Source organism: Chiloscyllium punctatum, chromosome 17 (assembly GCF_047496795.1).
Source record: "Chiloscyllium punctatum isolate Juve2018m chromosome 17, sChiPun1.3, whole genome shotgun sequence".
Lineage (NCBI taxonomy): Eukaryota > Metazoa > Chordata > Chondrichthyes > Orectolobiformes > Hemiscylliidae > Chiloscyllium > Chiloscyllium punctatum.
Window position 1 is genome coordinate 34,324,410 of NC_092755.1, and position 22,517 is coordinate 34,346,926.

Consider the following 22,517-nt stretch of genomic DNA (forward strand, 5'->3'; position numbering starts at 1 on the left):
TTTTTGAGCGCAGGCTGGTTGAGTCCAGACAAAACACTCTTTGTTGTGAACAGCTGGACGGATATGCTGTTTGAAACAAGCAGTCAGTCTTTCAGTGGTATCTACTATATAGCTAGCAGCACACAAACAGTGCCATTCCGTAAACACATTACTGAACTGTAGGATAGACAGAAACAATTGAAAATGTACTCATATCCGAATGTAGAATGTTTAGATACACAGTGATATTGTTGCCATGAAAAGTATTGCTGTGAATATTCGCGCACACTATTAGTACAAATGAAAATGCTTGTGTACTTAGAAAATCCTGGGACTTCTTAGTAACTTGTTCTTAGGTACGGTAATGAAAGTCGTCATTACATAGCCCCTTACTGTGATTTGGTTAAAGTTGTCAGCATGTTGTCTTAAAGGTAAACTGAATACATGGGCGGATTATGTGCTTATTGAGCAATCGAAAATTGCCTATTAACAAAGCATATAGTATTTTCTGTTAAAAATGTGTTAGTTGTTGATGTTCAGCGTAATGCTGCGAACAGGTACATAGAAATGTCTCTCCCAAATCATGCACAAGGACATTGGGCTGGGATCAGAATGGCCATCAATGCAGCTGTATCATTCTTTTTCGGTACTGAAGTTGTTGAGCTGACAGACACGGAACACGGTTTATGAGGGTTACGATGTCAGGCGCTATGTGCTGCAGGGGTCTTTCATCTTTATGATACCTTCATTCAGAATGGGGTCCAAGGTGCAGAGTTACTCAGTTTTCTTGGTACACCAGAAGAGGTAAAATTGCAAGACTTGCTTGTTTTCAGGCCTTTAATACAAATGTTGAAATGTTTTCCAGCACAAAGCCCTGTACTTGTGCATTGGCCAGCTTGGGCTAGACATTTCCCTGTTGTTCCGGTATGTATATAATTGTCAGTTGTAAGGAACTGACCAGCTCCAGTTTCGAAGCTCTCTGGACAGACTTTAGAGATGGTGTTTTGGAGGTAGTGGCGATGCCCATTTGCTCGGTGTCCGAAGTCTGGCTTTTTTTTTCAAAATTATTTTCCACAACTTTGCTGACTAGAAGATGGTGTGTTCACTGACCTGAACATGAATCAGCCGTTTTATACAGATACTGATTTGTGTAATAGTTAGTTTTATAATCTGGTAATTTAATTATTGTTCAGGGCATTAAGTTTTAACTGAAATACAATAATGGTTGGTCTATTTTGAAAAATGTAAGAAATAATGTCATATTAACTCTTCATTGTACAAGATGTAAAGTTGACCTGCTATATATTTTCCACAAACATATCAAGCAACAGTCCGGCGTTGCAAGACAGGATTCAGTAAACAGGACTTTATCCTCAGCAAGATTATCATCCGCTCTGGTCAGTTCTTTCCTGCCCACAAGACAGAGCCAGACACATGGGGAGGGGGGTGCAGCTTCTTCATATGTATTCAATATAGACCTTTGCATCGATGCTTGGGTCTTGGCCTGGGGGCAAGTTACATTGATAATCGACAGGTGGATACAGAAGGTTGGTGATTGTGATTGGTTGATGACGAGGATGGAGGAGATAAGGAGGAACCAAAATGGACAGGTGGGACAGGTCTAGAAGGCGTTGCTGAGTTAGAAGATTGAATTTGGGATGAGGTGGGGTCGGGAAGATTTGGAAACTAGTGAAGTCGACATTAATGCCGTGTGGTTGGAGGTTCTCAATGTTGAAGATGAAGTGGTTTTCCTCCAGTCGGCGCGGAGCCTAGATTTGGCGGTGGAGGAGTGACATAACTTGCACGAAACAACACCAAAGATATAGTTCCCTGCCCACCCCTATCTGAATTGCACAGAGACCATTCCCTTTGGTATTCCCTCGTTAAGCCCACGCCGTGCACCAGCACAATTTCCAGTCCTGGGATCTTCACTTGCCACCACAAGTGTTGTAAAACCTCGCCTAAACCTCCCCCCCACCCCCCCCCCCCCCCCGCTTCCGTCCATGGTTCCAAAGGTACTTTTGACACCCGGCAGAGATTTTCAAACACATCTACACACTTATTCTACAGTGCCCTTCGTTTTCGAGTTGGTCTCCTTTATAGGAGGGAGACAGAACGCCAACTTATGGTGCGTTTCAGGGAACACCCGCACTAAACAACCCCACAGCTCTGTGGCCGACCACGTCAACATCCCATCCTACGCTGCCAATGGGCTTCTCCGCTGTCAAATCCTAGCCAACAATGCCAGAAGGAAGAGCGCGTCATCTTCCGCCTTGGACCCTGCAATCACACAGCATCAACGTTCAAATCACTAGATTAAAAATCTCCTCTCCCCCACCTCATGCCAGCTCCAACCCTCCAACTCGACAGAATCCTCTTGACCTGTCCCAACTGTACATATTTTTCCAAGCAATCCGCTCCAACTCGCCATAGCCCTATCACACTCACGTCCACACCTGCATCCAACTATTGCCTTCCGATCTACCTTTCTTCTGGATCCATAACCAACCTCCTGTATATATCGCAGCACCATTCCCCCTGAACAGTTCTGATGAAGGGCTCATGTGTGAAACGTCGACTCTCCTTCTCCTCAGATGCTTGCAGATCGGCTGTACTTTCCAGCAACACACTGTTTGAATGCTGTTGTCTATCACAAGAAATCGTCTTCTCTACACAATTGACAGCCAGTGCTGCTCTCCATGCAAAACAAACTGACTGTTATTCTCCATTTTATTGCCAGTGACTGATGCTCCCAACAGTATTCTCAGAGACGGCTGCTCACTCCAACAGACAGAAGAACTGCTGTTCTCCTCAATATAAACAGAACTGCTGTTTTCTACGATGTACACAAAGACTGACTTTCACTGCATGATGCGCATGGACGCCTGTTCTCCTCAATGTACAAATAGACTGCTTTTCTCTACCAAATACACTGGTACTGTTGTTCGCTCTAGATACACAGGGGCTGTTTTTATCTGTATTCTACATAGAATTTGCTGCCCTTTGTTATACGCACAGTAACTGCTGTTTTGTGCAGTGTCATGGGAACCTCTGTTTTCTGACATGTGCACAAGGAGAGCTGTTGTATATAACAGAACAGAGAAGCAGCAATATGCACGGCCGCTGCTATTCTTTTTAATGTAGACTCGGACTGCCATCATTTGTAATATACACAGCGATTTGTTTTCTTTTTCACATACACAGAAACTGTTCTTCAGTATAGTATTCACAGCGGTGGCTGTTCTCGATAGTATACACGAATGTTGCTGTTCACTACGATATGCAGAGTAACTGCTCGGAACTGCAGACTCGTGAAACCATGCTGAATCCCATCTAACTTCCACGAACCCATTTTCGTAAAATTTAAATCTCCTTACTACTCGCTGAATAAAGGACCTACCTCCAGCATCTGTCCTCTGTCAATCCCCCGTCAATTTAAAACCATTTATCATCGTGTTAGCCATTGTCATCCAAGGTAAAATGGCTCTCGCTGGCCATTCTATCTCACCCTCTTATCATTTTATACATACAGTTACCTCTCAAACTTCTTCTCTTTAACAAAAAACAGCCTCATGTCCCTCAGCCTTCCCTCATATGACATTCCCTGCATACCAGGCAACATCCTTGTTAATGGCCTCTGCACCCATCCTATTGCTTCCAAGAACTGTACGATCTACCCCAAATGCGGATACACCAGATATTTCTCCAGCTGCAACATGGCGTCTTAGCACCGAACCTCATTCTATCTATCAACGAAAGCTAACACAATGTACGTATTGATCACAAATCTATCGAATTGGGTGGCAAAGTTCAGGAATCTATGTACGTGGACCCCGAGATCTCTCTGCTCATCCATACTACCAAGAATCTTATCATTAGCCCAGCACTCTGTATTCCTGTTATGCATTCCAAAGTGAATCGCCTCGCACTTGTCTGCATTTAACTCTCTTTCCACCTCTCAACCAAGCTCTGCGGCTTATCTATGCGCTTCTGTGATGTGCAACATCCTTTGGCAGTATGCACAACTCCACTGACTTTAGTGATATCTGCAGGTTTACTAACACATCTTCTCCGCACAAATCCAGGTCATTTATATAAAATGATAAACAGCAGTGTCCCTAAAACAGATCCTTGAAGTACACCACGAGTAACTGAACTCCAGTATGAAATTTTCCCATCAAACACCATCCTCTTTCTTCTTCCTGATAGTCAAATTCTGATCCAAACCTCTAAATCACCCTCAATGCCATGCCTCTGTAATTTATGCAATTGCCTAACGTGGGGGACACTTTACTAAATTATTATGCGTCGCATCAACCGCTTTCTCCTCCTCCACCTGTTTGGTCACGTCTTCAAATAATGCAATTACGTTTGTGAGGCACGTCCGACCCTTAAAAAAGTGTTGACTATCCGTAATCAAAATATTCCTTTTTAGATGATAATAGATCCTATCACTAATAATCCTTTCCATTACTTTACCACAACTGCGAGACGCTCACAGGTCCATAATTATCAGGATTGTCTTTAATCTCCTTCATGAACAAGGAGACAATACTTGCCCTCTGCTCGTCTCCTGGCAGTATTCCTGTTGACAGTGACAACATAAGGATCAAAGCCAAAATCTCTGGAATCTCCTCCCTCGCTTCCATGTGAATCTTTTCTCTCCAGCCAGACCTCTCTCTCTTCCACTCTCTCTACACCCCTTCCTATTTCTCCCTCTCCGTCTCTCCCAATCATGCCTCTCACTGTCTCTCCTTCTCTCTCTCCCTTGTCTTTGTCCCTCTCTCTCAATCACCGTCCTCCTCCTCTTCCTTCCCATCTCCCTTCCACTCTCTCTAGATGCCATCCCCTGCATCTCTGTCTTCTCCTACAACAGTATCACTCTTGTCACACTCTCTACCTTCACTTTCTCGACCTTCCCTCTGTCTCTCCATCTCTCCCTCGCTCCTCGCTCTCTCGGTTGCTTCACCGCTCCCTTTTTGCTTTTTCTCGCTCTCCCTTTCTCTCCCATCTCTCTCCCACCTCCCTCTTGCTCCCTGTCCATCTCTGTCTCCACTTCCCCCCGCTCTCGGCCCCCACACTCTCTCTATCCATTCCTGTCTCTCTACTTAAACCTCTCCCTATCTCCCAACAACTTCCTGCCTGCCCGTTCTCAATCCATCGTTTTATCTCCTCCCTTTCTCTCTCTCCCCCTCACTCTCACTCTGCCTCTTAATCAAATCCCCCATCTTTGCCCCATCTTTACCTCCCCCACCCCCGTCTCTCGCTCTCTTTCTCCCATATCTCTCTCTCCACACTGTTCTCTGTCTCCCTCCCAAACTCTCTCCCCTCCCCTTCCTCTGTGTCTCCCAAGCCCTTCCCTGCTCCAGAGCTCACTCCATCCACACTCTGTCACTCCCTCACAAGCCCTGTCTCTCTTTCTTCATCCATTTATCTCAAACCCTCCCTACATGTCTTCCGCTCTCCTCCTCTTTCTCCACTACTCCCCTCTCTCTTAGTCTTCCTTGCTCTCTCGTTCCTCTCACTGCGTCTCTAGCCCCTCCCATCACTCACTCACCCTACCCTCACCCTCTGTCTCACTCTTCTTCCCTTCTGTCTCTGGCCCCCTCTTTTCCCCATTCTCGCTCACCCTGACTCTTTCTCCCAAAACCGTGTGACTCCCCTCTCAATCAATGCCCCCTCTTGTTTGACCTCCCCTTCCCCAACTCCCTCCCTATCCCCCCTCTACCTTCCCTCCCTCCCTCTCTCCCTCTCGAGATACTCCCCATCTCTCTCTGTTCCTTGCCTCTCCAAATTCCGCCCCCTCCCCTCTATCTTTTTTCCCGTTTTCTACTCTCTCAACCTTCTCCCCACGCCCCCTCACTGTCTCCCTCCACTCTATACCCATCATTCCTCTCCAACCTCGATCTCTTTCACTCTCAATCCTTCCTCTCCTCTCTCTGTCTTCCCTTCTCATTCCCGCAGTCTCACTCTGTATCCCCACCTCGCTCTCTGTGAACTTACCTCTGCCTCTTTGTCTTCTCCCACCTCTTTCTCCCCGATCTCTCTCTTTTCCCCTTCTCTCTCTCCCTCCCCTTCCCTTGATGCCTCTCCCTCTCACTTTACCTTTCCCTCCCTCTCTGTTCTTCCCCTCCATCTCTTCCTCCCTCCTACTCTCACCTTCTTCATTTTCTCTTCGCACTCCCTCTGTCTCTCTTCCTTCCGTCTCTCTCTCTCTCACACTCTCTCTGCCCTCTCCCTCAGTCTCTCTCTCTTTGTCCGTGCGTCTCTCTCTCCACTAGCTCTCACTCTCTCACCTATCTCTTCCCCATCACTCTCACTCCATCCCCCTCTCCCTCTTTTCACCTCAACCGCCCTCTCTCTCACTCTCCCCCCCTCTCTATTTTCCTTCCCTCTATTTTTTCCCCTCATTTACTGTGTCTTCGCTCGCTCTCATACTGTCTCTACACCTCCATTTATTTCAACTCTCTACTCTCCGCCAAATCTCTCTCATCCTATGCTCTCGCATTCTCCCCCGCTGTCTGTCGAACCTCTCTCTGGCGCACTTACCCACATCTCTCTTTACCTCTCTATCTTCCTCCCCCCTGTCAATTAGCTACCTCTGTCAGTGCCTCGACTTTCCATCTCCCACTTCATCCCTCCCTGCCTTGCCTCTCTCTCCCCACTCCCTCTTTTCCTCCCCTTTACTCACTCTTTCTCTCCCACAGATTTTCTCGGTTCCTTTCCCTCCCACCACTCCCTCTTACCGCCCCATCTCTCTGCCCCGACTCTCTCTCCCTGTCTCCCTCTCTGCTCCATACTCTCTCTTTCCCCTCCACACTATCCCTCTCTCTCGACCATACTCTTTTTCCCCCACTCTCTCTCTCCAACCTCCACTCTCTCTCTCTGGCTACTCGCTCTCCATCTCCCACAGTCATCCTCCCTTCGCTCTCTCTATCTTGACTCACTCTCTATCTTAGCCCCCACTATCCCTCTCTGCCTCCAGTTGCTCTCCCTCAACTGTCTCTCTTTCTCGACTCTCTCCGTCCCCATTCTCTCTCATTTCTCTCAGCCATTATCTTTCTCTCCGCCCCGCGTTCTATTCCTATCACTCTCTCTTCCCCCACTTTCTTTCTCTCCCTCCACTATTCCCTCTCCCTCCCACTTCTCTCTCCTCTTTCTCTCTACACCCACCATCTCGCTCCCCACTCGCTCTCTGCTGTCACTCTCACTCCATCCACTCTACCTCACTCCTAATCTCTCTCTCCCCACTGTCTCTGACAGTAGGTCTCTCACTCGCTCCCCACAAATGATCTCCCAGACTCTCTCTCATCTCCGTCTCCCTCCCTTCCCCAACCTTTCCAATACCTCTCTCTCCCGACGCCCCATCCTTTTCTCTCTCCCTCCCCTGCATCTCCCACTTCCTCGCTCCCTGTCTCGCCTCTTCTCGTCCCCAACACTTCTCTCTACCCCCACTCCCTCTTTGTATTTGCTACTATTTCTCCCCATACGCTCTCACCAGCTCCCTCTCCCTCAAATCTCTCCCAGTGTCTTCCCCCTCTCTCGCTCCTCCTCGATCTCAACACCCTCACTCTCCCTCACGCCCCTTACGCTCTCTGTCTTTGTCTCCACCTCACTCTCTCTCTCCCGCTCAAGTGCTCTTTCCCCATGCCACTCTCCTTCCAACGAGAAAGTCTCTCTCTCGCCTCACTCTCTCCCGCACTACAATCTCTCACCTTAGTCTGCATCCCTCTCCCCTCTCTCTATAACATCCACTCTCTCCCCCACTTTCTCTTTGTTCCGCTCTCTCTTTATCACACTCTCTGCCTTTAGCACACTCCATTTTACAGTCTCTCCACCCACAATCTCACACCCTTCCACACTCTCTCCACCCCTATCTCCCCCACATTCTCTCACCCAACACTCTCTCGCACCCATTCTCTCGATGCCCCCTGTCTCTCCCACACAGTCTCTCCCCCACTCTGTCTCCACTACACAATTTTCTGCCTCTCACCGACTCTGTCTGTCTCTGACCCACTCACTCTCAATGTCCTCCCACTCACTCTCACTACATACCATATGCTCTATCTGCCTCCACTCTCTCTTTCGCTTGCTCATCCTCTATCTCTCCCCACTTCACTCTCTCTCCATACTGACTCTATCTACCACAGTCTCTCTTCACTCTCTGTCTCTATACTCCACTCCTCCCTCCACTCATTGTCTCTCTCTCTCTACCCCATTCTCTCTCTCCCCAAACTCTCTATTCCACACCAATGCTCTCTCTCACTCCACTGCTCTCTCTCCCAACCCAAGCTCTCCCTCTGAACTCACCGTCTCTCACACCTTACCCGCTCCCCATGCTCTCTCCCAACTCTCTCTACTCTCACTCTCTCTCCCCTTTCTCTCTATACAACCACCCTCTCACTCATCCCAAAACTCTGTCTTTCTGCCCCCACTCTCTCTGCGCATCCCACTCTTTCAAAATCTTCCCCACTGTCCCTCTCCCCACTCTCTCAAATCTCCAAACTCTCTCTCTTCCACTCGTCTCCCCACCCGCTCCGTCTAAATCTCTGTCTTTCTCTGCCCCTCCCTCGCTCACTGCCCGTCCATTTACTGGTTCTCCCGCCCTCCCTCACTCTCTGTCTGAAACATTCTCTCCGCTTTCCATCTCGATCCCTCTGACCCAGACATGTGATGCTGGTGGTGAATCTGTGCTTTGCAGGGAGTACAGGGAGGTGTGGGGTGTGGGAGAAGGGAGAAAATTGAGCATAGGTAGAAAGGCTCCACAGAGATAGAAAGACTCCAGAAAGGGAACCAGAGGCAGCATGAGAGTGGGAAAGAAATGTGGGAGAGACATAGAAGACGGGAGGTGGGTGGTGACTCCGGTGGGTGGTGGGGTTGGATGAGAGCGATAGGGAAAAGGGAGTGAAAGCGAAAGCAGAACAGAAACTGACTGTGTGCAAAGAGAGAGGTAGAGAAATGAGTATAAAGAGAGGGTAGAGGAAATGCGGAGAGACTGCAAGACAGTGCAAGATGGGGGAAGAGTGAGAACAAGTGTTGGACAATGAGAGAGATAGAGGGATGCAATTGAGCGGAGATAGAACATAGAACATAGAACAGGACAGCATAGAACAGACCCTTCAGCCCACGAAGTTGTGCCGACCATTGATCCTCATGTATGCACCCTCAAATGTCTGAGACCATATGCATGCCCAGCAGTCTCTTAAACGTCTCCAATGACCTTGCTTCCAAAACTGCTGCTGGCAACGCGTTCCATACTCTCACAACTCTCTTTGTAAAGAACCCGCCTCTGACATCCCCTCTATACTTTCCTGCAACAAGCTGAAAGCTCTGATCCATCGTGTTAGCCATTTCTGCCCTGGGAAATAGTCTCTGGCTATCGACTCTATGTATGCTCTCATTATCTTGTATACCTCAATTAGGACCCCTATCCTCCTCCTTTACTCCAATAAACAAAGTCCGACCTCAGTGAACCTCGCTTCATAAGATAGGGCTTCCAGTCCAGGCAGCATCCTGGTAAAATTCCTCTGAACCCTCTCCAATGCATCCATATCTTTCCTATATTAGGGAGACCTGAACTGGACGCAGTATTCCAAGTGCAGTCTAACCAAAGTTTATAGAGCTGCAAAGAAGATCTCATGACTCTAAATCCCAATCCCCCTGTTAATGAAAGCCAAAAAACTACATGCTTTCTCAACATCCCTGTCTACTTGGGTAGACATTTTAAGGGATCGATGTACCTGCACACCACGATCCCGCTGTTCCTCCACACTGACAAGAAACCTATCCTTAATCCATTACTCAGCTTTCATATTCGACTTTGAAAATGCATCACCTCGCATTTATCCATGTTGACCTCCATCTGCAACCTCTCACCCCATCTCTGCATCCTGTCAATGTCCCGCTGCAGCCTACCACAGCCCTCTATACTGTCAACGACACCTCCAACCTTTGTGCCGTCTGCAAAGTTGCTGACTCAAGCTTCAATCCCCTCATCCAAGTCGTTAATGAAAATTACAAATAGTAGAGGCCCATGGACAGAGCCCAGTGGAACACAACTCACCACTGACTTCCAGGCAGAATATTCTCTTTCTGCTACCACTCGTTGTCATCTGATGGCCAGCCAATTCTGTATCCAGAGAGCTAAGTTCCCCTGTATCCGATTCCTTCTGACCTTCTGAATGAGCCTACCATGGAGGACCTTATCAAATGCCTTGCTGAAGTCCATATACACCACATCCACAGCTCGACCATCAACAACCTTTCTTGTCAAACTCGATAAGGTTTGTGAGGCATGACCTGCCCCTCACAAAGCCGTGTTGACTGCATCTAATCAAACCATGCTCTTCCAGATGGTCATACATACTAACCCTCAGAATCCTTTCGAACACCTTGCATACGACCGACGTGAGACTTACGGGTCGGTAATTGCCGGGGATTTCCCTCTTTCTTTTCTTGAAGAGAGGAAATACATTTGCCTCTCTCCAGTCCTCAGGTACAACTCCAGTGGAGAGCGAGGATGGAAAGATCTTCGTAAGTGGCGAAGCAATTGCATTTCTCGTTTCCCAAAGCAACCGAGGACAAATCTGGTCTGAGCTTGGCGACTTGTTAATCTTAATGTTTGTCAAAGTTTTCAGCATAACTGCACCCTCTATCATTATCCGTTCCAGCATGCACACCTGCTCTTCAAAGGTTTCATTCTCTACAAAGTTCGTTTCTTTCGTAACGATAGAAGAACAAAACTCATTTAGGGCTTTCAAGAGCTCCTCAGACTCCACACACAAGTTCCCTATGCTATTTCTGATCGGCCCTATTCTTTCTTTCCTTCTTCAAAGACCATAATTTTCCCTCAGACGTGGTTGACGATGCTCTCCAACGCATCTCCGCCACTTCCCGCTCCTCCGCCCTTGAACCCCGCCCCTCCAATCGCCACCAGGGCAGAACCCCACTGGTCCTCACCAACCATCCCACCAACCTCCAGATACATCGTATCATCCTTCGTTATTTCCGCTACCTCCAAACAGACCCCACCACCAAGGATATATTTCCCTCTCCTCCCCTATCAGCATTCCGGAAAGACTACTCCTTCCGCGACTCCCTCATCAGGTCCACACCCCCCACCAACCGAACCTCCATTCCCGGCACCTTCACTTGCAACGGCAAGAAATGCAAAACTTGCGCGCACACCTCCCCCCTCACTTCCCTCCAAGGCCCCATTTGATCCTTCCATATCCGTCACAAATTCACCTGCACCTCCACACACATCATTTACTGCATCCACTGCACCCGATGTGACCTCCTATACATTTGAGGCACAGGCCGTCTACTTGTGGAACGTTTCAGAGAACACCTCTGGGATACCCGAACCAACCAACCCAACCGCCCCGTGGCTGAACACTTTAACTCCCCCTCCCACTCCGCCAAGGACATGCAGGTCCTTGGCCTCCTCCATCGCCAGACCATAGCAACACGACGCCTGGAGGAAGAGCGCCTCATCTTCTGCCGAGGAACCCGCCAACCACAAGGCATGAATGCAGGTTTCTCCAGCTTCCACATCCCCTCCCCCCACCTTTTCTCAGTCCCGACCCTTGGACTCAGCACTGCGTTTTGACCTGAAATCTTCGTACCGACCTCTCCGCCCCAACCCCCTCTCAGGACTATCACCCTCACCATAACCTCCTTCCACCTATCGCATTCCCAACGCCCCTCCCCCAAGTCCCTCCTCTCTACCTTTTATATTAGCCTGCTTGGCACACCCTCCTCATTCCTGAAGAAGGGCTTCTGCCCGAAATGTCGATTCTCCTGCCCCGTTTTGCTGCCTGATCTGCTGGGCTTTTCCAGCAATACATTTTTCATCTCTGATCTCTAGCATCTGCAAGTCCTCACTTTCTCCTACTTTCTTTGACCATTCTCTTATTCCTCACATAAGTGTAAAATGCCTTTGTGTTCTCCCTAATCCGTTCTGCCAAGACTTTCGTGTGCCTCTCCTGGCTCTCCTCAGACCATTTTTGAGCTCCTTCCTCGCCTGCCTGTAATCCTTTAGAGCTGAGCTTGACCCTAGCTTCCTCCACCTTATGTAAGATACCTTCTTCCTTTTGACAAGAAGCTCCACCGCTCTCTTCATCCAAGGTTCTTTTATCTTACCCCTTCTTGCCTGTCTCAGAGAGAAATATTTATTCATCACTCGCAACAACTGTTCCTTAAACAGTCTCCACATGTCTATAGTGCCTTTACCATGGAACGATTGTTCCCAGACTATGCTTCCGAACTGATGTCTAATCGCTAAATAGTTTCCGCTTCCCCAATTAAATATCCTCCCATGTTGTCTAATCCTCTCCTTCTCCATATATATGTAGAATGTGAGGCAGTTGTGGTCACTATCATCAAAATGCTCTCCCACCACAAGATCTGATGCCTGCCCCGGCTCGTTTCCGAGCACCAAGTCTAGAATGGCCTCTCCCCTCGTTGGCCTGTGAACGTACTGAGTTAGGAAACCCTCCTGAACTCACCTTTGAAGAGCATCTCCATTCAAAACTTCTAGTCGAAGGAAATTCCAATCAATGTTGGGAAAGTTAAAGTCACCCATTACAACAACCCTACTACGTCCACACTTTTCCAAAATCTGCCAACCTATGCTTTTTTCAATCTCCCTGCTGCTATTGGTGGGGGGTGGTGATGGGGGTGTAGTACACCCCTAATGAGGTTTATGCTCTCTTGGTGTTCCTAATTTCCACTCATACTGACCCAGTTGACAGATCTTCTCGACAATGGAAGGTTCTGTAGCTGTGATACCCTCTCTGATTCGTCGTTCTACACCCCCACCTCTTTTCCCCCTCCCTATTATTTTTAAATGCTCTAAACCCTGGAACATCCAGCAATCCTTTCTGCCCCTGAGAAACCCCTGTCTCTGTTATGGCCACAACATCATAGCACCAGCTACTGATCCATGCTCTACGTTCATCACTTTTATTCCTTATACTCCTTGAGTTAATGCAAACACACTTTAACTGATCTATTGGTTCCTTCCCAGTAAACCCCTTCGCACTAGCTGCTCTATATCTTGCTATTGCCTCATCTGCATCAACTCTCACCTCCGGTATACAGCTCAGGTACCCACCCCTCTGCCATATTTGTTTAAACCCTCTGGAGCAAACCTTCCACCCAGGATATTGGTCCCCTTCCAGTTCAAATGCAACACGTCCTTCTTTTACAGTTCCCACCTTCCCCAGAAGGCATCCCAATTATCTGCGTAGCTGAAGCCCTCCCTCCTTCACCAGCTGCGCAGCCACGTGTTAAGCTGCGCCCACTCTCTGTTCATCACCTCGCGATCTCGTGGCACCAGTAGTACACTAGAGAATACTAATCTGATCGTCCTGCTTTGCATTTTTCATCATAACTCCCTGAAATCACTTTTTATACCTCAATCCTTTTTCTGACTATATCATTAGTGCCAATATGTAACACGATTTCTGGCTGTTCGCCCTCCCCTTTTAGAACCCGATACACCATCAGAGACGTTCTGGACCCCGGCACCAGGGAGGCAACAAACCTTCCGGGAATCCTGATCCTGACCACAAAATCTCCTGTCGATTTCTCCTAACAATCGAGTCCCCTGCCACGAGTACTTTTCTATTCTGCCCCCTTCCCTTCTTTGCCACAGTGTCAGGCTCAGTGCCGGAGAACTGGCTACTATTGCTTTCATCTGGTAGGTCATCCACCGCAGCAGTATCCAAAACGGTATACTTATTGCTGAGGGGGATGTCCACAGGGGATCTCTGCATTGTCTGTCTGTCCCATTTCCTCCCCCTAACTGTAACCCAGATGGGGGTACTCTTGTAGAGAGTGGAATTCTGCTGAAACCAAGGTCGGAGTGGGTGTCCCAGATCTGAAAGCAAGGACCGAGCGACTGAAACCCAACCCGTGTGGTCAGGCCCGGTCCCTTCCCCTTCTCTGAGGGCGAGTACTTGAGGCTGATTCTGTTTGTGTCCAGCTCAGCTTATTCAACAGAAAGATAAAAAAAAGTTCATTCTGCTGCTTGGCACTTTTTAATAAATATTTTTTATTGTTTTCAGATTGAAGTGATACATACATTGAGTGGGGTGGTGCTTTCTCTCACGGGTCCCTTAATTTGAAGAATCATTGAAATGTGTCCCTGTAAAATCCTATGGGATAAGGTTGGATAAACCAGCACTACTTTCTGTCTCTTACCACAGCAACAGGTTGCTTCATTGTTGAAATATTGAAATGAAATGAGAACATCGCGGATAGATTGATTACTGAGTGATTTTCAATGATCGGTGAATTTTGATGAAGGGATATTTCAGCACAATTTTCAGTTGTTGTCTGAACTTAGTCTGGGTCACGGCATAAATCGCGGTGTTTGTGCAGCAACTGAGGAGCTGCAGCATGAAGCCCATTTCCCGCACAAAGTGATGGAGAGTCACAGACTGATACCCGATCCAATACATCCGGTACCATATAGAATAAAGCATTAAGGTTGACCATAAAATTATGAAATTGGCCGAGATCACAAATAGTAAAATGATGGATTTTTTTCGATTGTTCAACTCTGTGTCAGACTGAGCGTCCCCATTGGTGTGAGCGCGGAGTCTCCTGCGGGCTCTGCTGGTTACTAAAATGTGCCTGACCGTGAAAACATTGAGTATCAGAATCATAAGAAATGGGACACACGGGGTGAGAATGTTGTGGAGGAACTCGATTGTGACCCAGGTAGGGGAGGATCGAACAGTGTGTGTTACATCACAAAACCAAGGGCTGTTATCCAGCAAATACCAACCTGTGAGCATAAAATACCAGAAAGTGTTCTTTAAACAACTCAGCACACTCACTGTTGCCAAAACCACAGCCGCCGTTTTCTCACTGCAATATTTACTTTTCAGCTTCTGGCAACAAATGGCCATGAACCGATCAAAGGTGAAAGTGACGGTGAACCAGACAGAACAGTCAGTGGCTGCATAAAGCAAGACGGCGTGTATATTACACACGGGTATGTACCACAGGAAATAAAACTGTTCCCGATAAACAATGGGAATGTGTCTCAATATCAGGTCGAGTATAATGACCAGTAGATCCACCACTGACATGGCCGCCAGGTAACGTCTGACACATGGAGACAATCCACAATCTTTATAAAGCAGGACGCAGACCGTCGCTACGTTAACTGCGAGGAAGGAAAATAAACACATTATACATGACTTTGGAACAAAGTGACCAGTTTGATTGAGGAGTCAGTGAGATTTCAAATGCGTCACTGTATTCAGTGATTTATTAAAATAATTGGAGCTGCAATAACAAATGAGAACGTCTGAATTACTGAGAAAAATCTACACAAAGCACAGGAACACATCCCTCCACAAACGCACAGAGGCCCATCCATAAGATCATATGCTTTCTACAACATTCCAGCACACTCGATCAATCGAGAGCAGACACAGGTTTCCAATTCCGAATACGGAGGGAGACGACATTGCTGTCCAGACGGATTCTCTCCCAGTTCCTTAAAGACATATGGAGGTAGGAGATTTTTGTCTTTTAGTCTGACTTATGGTCGATCCTCTGTCGTGAAGGAATGTAAACGCTGTTAAAACTTATTCATTCTTTAAACTTCCTGAGGGGACTTCAGAATAGTGTCTCCTTCTCTCTGGAACGGTTTCTATTCCCTCGGGAATAAACCTTTCGTTCAAATCACTGACGTCTGGGCATTCGCCAAAAATGTCAGATGCAGAATGTTCCAGGGATATTAGGTTATGCAATGTTGGGTACAAAATGTTCTGTGGAATGTCACTTATATAATCTTTGGAGGAATGTCAATTACAAACAGCTCCGGAGAATGTCAGTTATAGAAAGTTGTGTATAGAATGTTCTGGGAAATGAAGGGTATGGAATGTTCCAGGGAATTTCAGTTGTAGAATGGTGGATGTAGAATGGTCCAGAGAATGTCAGTTATAGAATTTTAAAGGAAATGCCGGGTATAGATTGTTATAGGGAATGTCGCGTATTTTTCCCCCACCTCCTTTTAAGTTCTGTCTAACACTCCCTAACGTTAAATGTTCCGGATATTCAGTTCCCTATATTGATCACCTTGTAGCCGTGTCTCTCCAATGTCATTTCATCATATCCATTTCCTTCAAAGGTTGTATTGAATTCCTGAGATTTTTTTTGAGAATACAACAAACATTCAGAAAAAGTGCCTTTCATTAAAAGTGCCTTTTAAATCCACTATTCCATTCTCAATTGTCACGCTCATTCTTGATATTGAACCGGTTATGAAACAGTCTGACACCCTCATACTCACAGTATCAGGACTGATGGGTAATATTGCCGGAAGACCCATCACCATCCCTGTGTACAACCTGTCCCATCGACATGACAGATCCCCACCCCCCGCCCCCAGAGGCGGGGTCGCTGTGGGATACAGTCCCGAAAGGACATACCTTGGAAATCCCAATATTGATGCCAGAATCCGGGAATCTCATGGTAGCAGGTCAAAGGTGGTAAAGGAAATCTAATGGAATACATTTACAGCCCTTCACACTGTCCCTCTGCGACAACCCCGTTCCCCTCGATGTTGACAAAGAATCTGAGGTAGCACTGAGGGTGACAAGGACTCAAACGTACTCTGTGTGGCACTTCAATATCCATTATAAAGAGTATCTTCACAGGTCTACCATTTTCTGAGCAGGGCAAAACTTCAAATACACAGCAGCCAGACAGTGGGCCGTGATGGGGGAAACCAAGAAGAGGGGAACATTTTCACCGAACTACTTGTCACAGATGGATCTGTCCCGAACAGTGTCTGTAGATATACCCAACATGCAGTCCTGGTGGAGGAAACGTCTCATATTGGAGAGACAGCGCACTGTGTTATGTGGCAGTATCTCCTGCGAAGTAGGACGTGCTTTTAAAGGACTGAGCAAATGCCAACTGGTCATCCACGAGGAACTGTATGTTATCAGCAGCTGCAGTATCAATGGCCTTCCCTCCATCATAAGATCGTAAGTGGCACTGATGCTTCCAAAATATTCAGCACCGTTCACAACGACACTGATACAGAAAAATGCCATTCAGCCTATCAAAAGTTTTAGGCAGGTTCAGAATGAGGCCATTTAGTAATTTGAGACTGATATTCAGAATTGGGCAAATCTTTTCGGTCTCATGTCTGTTACACATGAAGTGGAAGGGAATATTCAGCCTTTTGAACCTTCTGCATAGGAATATCTGGAGGACTGGTTATTGAGCTGGTAGCAGGGATACATTACAGATGAATAATTCTTTATCAATTCAATGCAATTAACAACCCAATTAACGCAGTAACCAGTGTTGGTGCCTCAGCTATTTGTAACTAATACCAAAAAATGGAAGAAATGTGTTCAAACTAAAATTGACAGCGAAATAAGTTGTCAAAAGGAAGTAGTGAATCTCTAATTAGATAAAAAAAAAGAAAACAGTTTGGCAGCTTGAATATAACGTGGGTATCCGTGAACCTGTTAATTTTTCAGGAAGAATAAAATGCTGTATATTCCAGAAAATGAAATAGGTTGCAGGACTTACTGATGGGTTCTGTCTGACCCGTTCAGACATGAGAAGTGTTTCTCTAGCTGCCTGATTCTCTGCTCCCAGATGTTCCAGAGGCCCCATTGTTCTCAGTCCACAACAGGGCACTTTTATGTGGCTGGTTGATGGTGCAAAGTGGTGAGGGAGAGGGTGTTTTGAGCGAGGTACGAAGGGGATGGCCTTTATACAAGAGGCCATCCTTTCTTTATACATGAAGTCCTGAAGACGATGGGAATTGTTGAGTGGTTCTGAATCAAAAGTCTGTGGATGCTGCCAGGACAGTGGGAATTCCTTAACATGATGTACTGTGCATAGGCACCATGCAACATTAATGGAGTGAAAGATGGTGAGGAAAATGATAAGAACAAGGAGATAAAATAACGGCATGGTCAGATCAGCTGAAGGGTTTCCTGATATCACATTCCTAATTCACCACAGATAACTGATAACCAAGAGGAGATATCTGTTCAGCACAGAGCACTGTGTAGATGGAACTTTGCTCGGTCCAACCCAGCGTTTTCTCAGTGCCGAATACAGTGCAGACCACAGCAGTGCATTGATCTTTAAACTCGGACTAGCTGTCTGTCTAGCACTGGGAGCTATGCAGAACACGTCAGTGAATTGATCTATAAACACGGACGACTTGTGTCTCCAGCACGGGGATCGATGCAGACAGTGACAGTGCATTTTTTCTGGAAACCTGGACGTGATATCTTTATAGCAACGAGAGCTATGCAGTCCACAGCAGTGCATTGATCTATTATCCCAGACTAGATATTTGTAAAGGAGGGGGAGCTATGCAGACCGCATCAGTGCATTGATCTATAAACCCTTACTCGATATTTGTCCAGCACGGGGAGTGATGCAACTCACAGCAGTCAATGGATCTATAAACCCGTACTCTGTATCTGTCCAGCACTGGGAGCTGTGCAGACCTGAGCAGTGAAAGGAAATATAAAGTCAGCCAAGATATTTGTTCAGCCCAAAGAAATGTGCACACCTCAGCAGTACGATTCTATTCAGGCCACTGTGAGTGAATCTCTCCAGAAAATGTGGAGTTGAATTTTGGCACTTTATCTGAATTTCAACGTTTTTTGCTCTTCCAAATTACAGTGAGAATAGGTTGTAAAGTCATGTACCACCTCAATGGCAACGTATATGACAGCAATGGTCATGTTCATCTCCTTCTCTTAACATCTCAGGGACATCATTGCAAGATATCCGACAAAATTACTCTGAGTCTCCAAAGTCGTTCTTAAACAAAGAAACAACCAGGAAATGATCTGAAGATGGCAGAACTTAACAGAATATTCCAGACGGAGCCGCTCTGCTCCGCCCGTAATTTCTGTTGCTATTTTTCCCGTTTTCTGAAACATTATTTTCCCAAACAGAGAAAAATCATTTTAATATGACTCCAACGAGAATCAGGAAGATAAGTTCCAGAGAGGACGCTGGCGTGGTGAGGCGAGACATCGAGATTTAAAGCACAGCGTGGCCTGGATACTGAGCCCAGTGCTTTCAGGAGGATGGGTCTGGTGCAGCCTGGATAATATCCTCGGTGAGTTCTGAAGAATGGGCCTGTTGTGGTCTGGAGACTGGGTCCAGCGTGGTCAGAAAAATGGCCTGCAGCGGCCAGGAGATTTTTTTGTTTGTATATTGCAGTGTGGTTTGGATATTGAGTCTGGTCACTGGTCCCAGTGCGGTCTGGAGATTGGGTCCAGCATATCTGAAGACTGAATATAAGGATTCTAAATCGACTCTCTTTTTCCCTATTTATTGTTGCTATGGTCTTTCATTTAGTATTATTTTACATTCGTACTAAGTATCTGCACAAAAGTATAGAATCGCTACAATGTGACAACAAGCCATTTGGCACAACAAGTCGAATGTGTAACGGACCGAGACCTAATTCCCTACCCTATTACACAACATTTGCCCCGAAATTATGCACATTACTTGCACATCCGTGAACATTATCGGCAATTTAGCATGACCAATTCACCTAACCCGCACATCTTTGGATTCTGGGAGGAAACCGGACCTTCCAAACAAAACCCTTGCATACATGAGAAGAATGTGAAAACTCCACTTCGAACCCGGGTCCCTGTCGCTATGAGGCAACAGTGCTAACCACTGAGCCTCCGTGTTGCCTGAATCTTGTACTTCACACGGCACAACAAGGAAGAACATTGCAACGTTTTCACTGCACACATTACAGTGCTCACAAAAATAAAACAAATTGAATTCAAAAGTGAGGAGTTATTGTTTTTGGTTCGTTATTCACACAATGCTGAAGCTTGTGCAGGGGCGTAGGTTCGCCAGAGACGGTGTTATTATCTCACTTTAAAGACGAGAGAGAGAGATAGATTTTTAGAATGCGGAGGGACATTTTGATCCCCATTTTAATCGATTCACTCCGGAAACAACATGAACCCTAATTCTCAGAGACGCAGATGCATGGATGCATATATTAATACTCTAAAACACACACACAAAGACGCAGGCAAACGCAAATACACAGAAACGCGCACAGGCACACACACACAAAATCATAAACAGGCAAATTCATGCAGACTTTCGACCCCTCATTCCTGCATTGCCATTCAGTAAGACCATGGCTGATGTGATCCTGACCTCACTTTTATATCCTCTTGGGAAATATGACAGGGCATGTGACTGAGCCGTCAGCGTGAGATCACATCTTATATTAGTTTGAAAATTGTTCTAAAAATAAAGTCATAGAGTCATAGAGATATACAGAATGGAAACTGACCCTTCCGTCCAACTTGTCCAGACCGACCAGATATCCCAACACAATCTAGTCCCACCTGCCAGCATCCGGCCCATATCCCTTCAAACCCTTCTTATTCATGTACCCATCGAAATCCCTCTTAAATGTTGTTATTATACCAGCCTCCACCACTTCCTCTGGGAGCTCGTTCCATACCCATACCACCCTCTGTGTGAAAAGGTTGCCCCTTATGTCTCTTTTATATCTTTCCTCTCTCACCCTATAACTATGCCCTCTATTTCTGGATTCCCCGACCCCGAGGAAAATGCCTTTGCGTATTCACCCTATCCATGGCCCTCATAATTTTGTTAACTTCTATACGGTTACCCCTCAGGCTCCGACGGTCCAGGGAAAACAGCCCCAGCCTGTTTAGCCTCTCCCTATGGCACAAATCCACCATTTCTGGCAACATCCTTGTAAATCTTTTCTGAACCCTTTCAAGTTTCATAACTTCTTACCGATTGGAAACAGACCAGAATTGCACGCAATATTCCAACAGTGGCCTAACCAATGACCTGTACAGCCGCAACAGGACTTCTCAACTCCTGTACTAAATACTCTGACCAATAAAATAAAGCATACCAAACGCTTTCTTCACTAACCTATCGACCGGCGACTCCAATTTCAAGGAGCTATGAACCTGCACTACAAGGTTTCTTTGTTCAGCAACACTCCCGAAGACCTTAACAACATGTGTATAACTCCTGCAAAGATTTGCTTTCCCAAAATGCAGCACCTAGCAGTTATTTGAATTAAACTCCATCTGCCACTTTTCAGCCAATTGGCCCATCTGGTTAAGATCCTGTTGCAATCTGAGGTAACTCTCATCGCTGCCCACTCACCCCCAATGTTGGTGTCACCTGCAAGCTTATTAACTGTACCTCTTACGTTCGCATTCGAATTATTTCTGTAAATGACAAAATATGAGGACTCAGCACTGATCCTTGTGGCACTCCACTGATCACAGGCCTCAAATCTGAAAAACAGCCCTCCACCACCAACCTCTGTTTTCCACCTTTGAGCCAGTTCTGTATTCAAATGTCTAGTTCTCCCTGTATTCCATGAGATCTAATATTGCTAATCAGACACCCACGGGAAACCTTGTCCAACGACTTACTGGATTCTGGGTAATGCCAGATGAAGGACCAAAAAAATTTCTGGCTGTAACATCGGCTCCTTTTTTGAGATGTTTTCGGTGGTGGTGATTCCCTCGAATTCCAGGAGCAGCAATTACTGTTTCATATGCTGTTGCATTGTTTTGTAACTTTGGAAATAAAAAGTGAAACAGCAGCAGTTTTAAAATGGAGAAGAAGAGAAAAAAGGAAGCACATGGTGAGGACAGTGCAGGAGAGAGAGAGAGAATCTGCAGTTACTGCCTTTGCTGTTTGAATTCATGTATTGCTCTGCATCGGAGTGCATCTGGGAAAATTAGCAAAGAGTGAAAGTCACAACTGATCTTGGAGGAACATATTTGGAAGAAGATCATAGCACAAAATCAGATAAGTTAAGAAAATGTATAGGCATGTTTCAAAACTTAACATTATAAATTAGGGCAAGGCCATTTTAGTGGTATTAGGCAAAAACTTTCAAAAGTTGATTGGGGAAAACTGTTCACATGTAGAGAGACGTCAGGCAAGTGGGAGTCTTTCAAATGCGAGATGATGAGTGTTCAGGGAGAATATGTTCTTTTTAGTGTGAAGGGCCATGCGAGCTGGAGTAGGGAACAGGGCATGACGGAGATTTTGAGGTTTTGGTCAACTAAAAAAAAATGGTTCATGTCAGGCGTAGGCAGCTGAGGTCAATTGAATACCTTGAGCATTCGGGTTGTAGGAGTATACTAACCAGGGAAATGAGGAGGGCAAAAAGAGGAGAAAAGATTGCTTTGGCTGATAAGGTTAAGGAGAAACGAAGAGAAACTAGGGAGAGAATAGGACACTTTAACAATCAAACAGCGATCGATATGTGGAACCATAGGAGATGAATGTGATTTATTTGATTTATTTCCGCATGTACTCACATGAGGAAGGTGAAATGCTTACAAGTTTCTGTATGTCACACAATCTTACGTACAAAGGTAACCACTAACATACCCCCCAACCCCCACCAAGGTACAGTGTGTTGGTGCAATGTGGAAAAATATAGAAAATAAACTTAAAATTTAAAACATTACAGC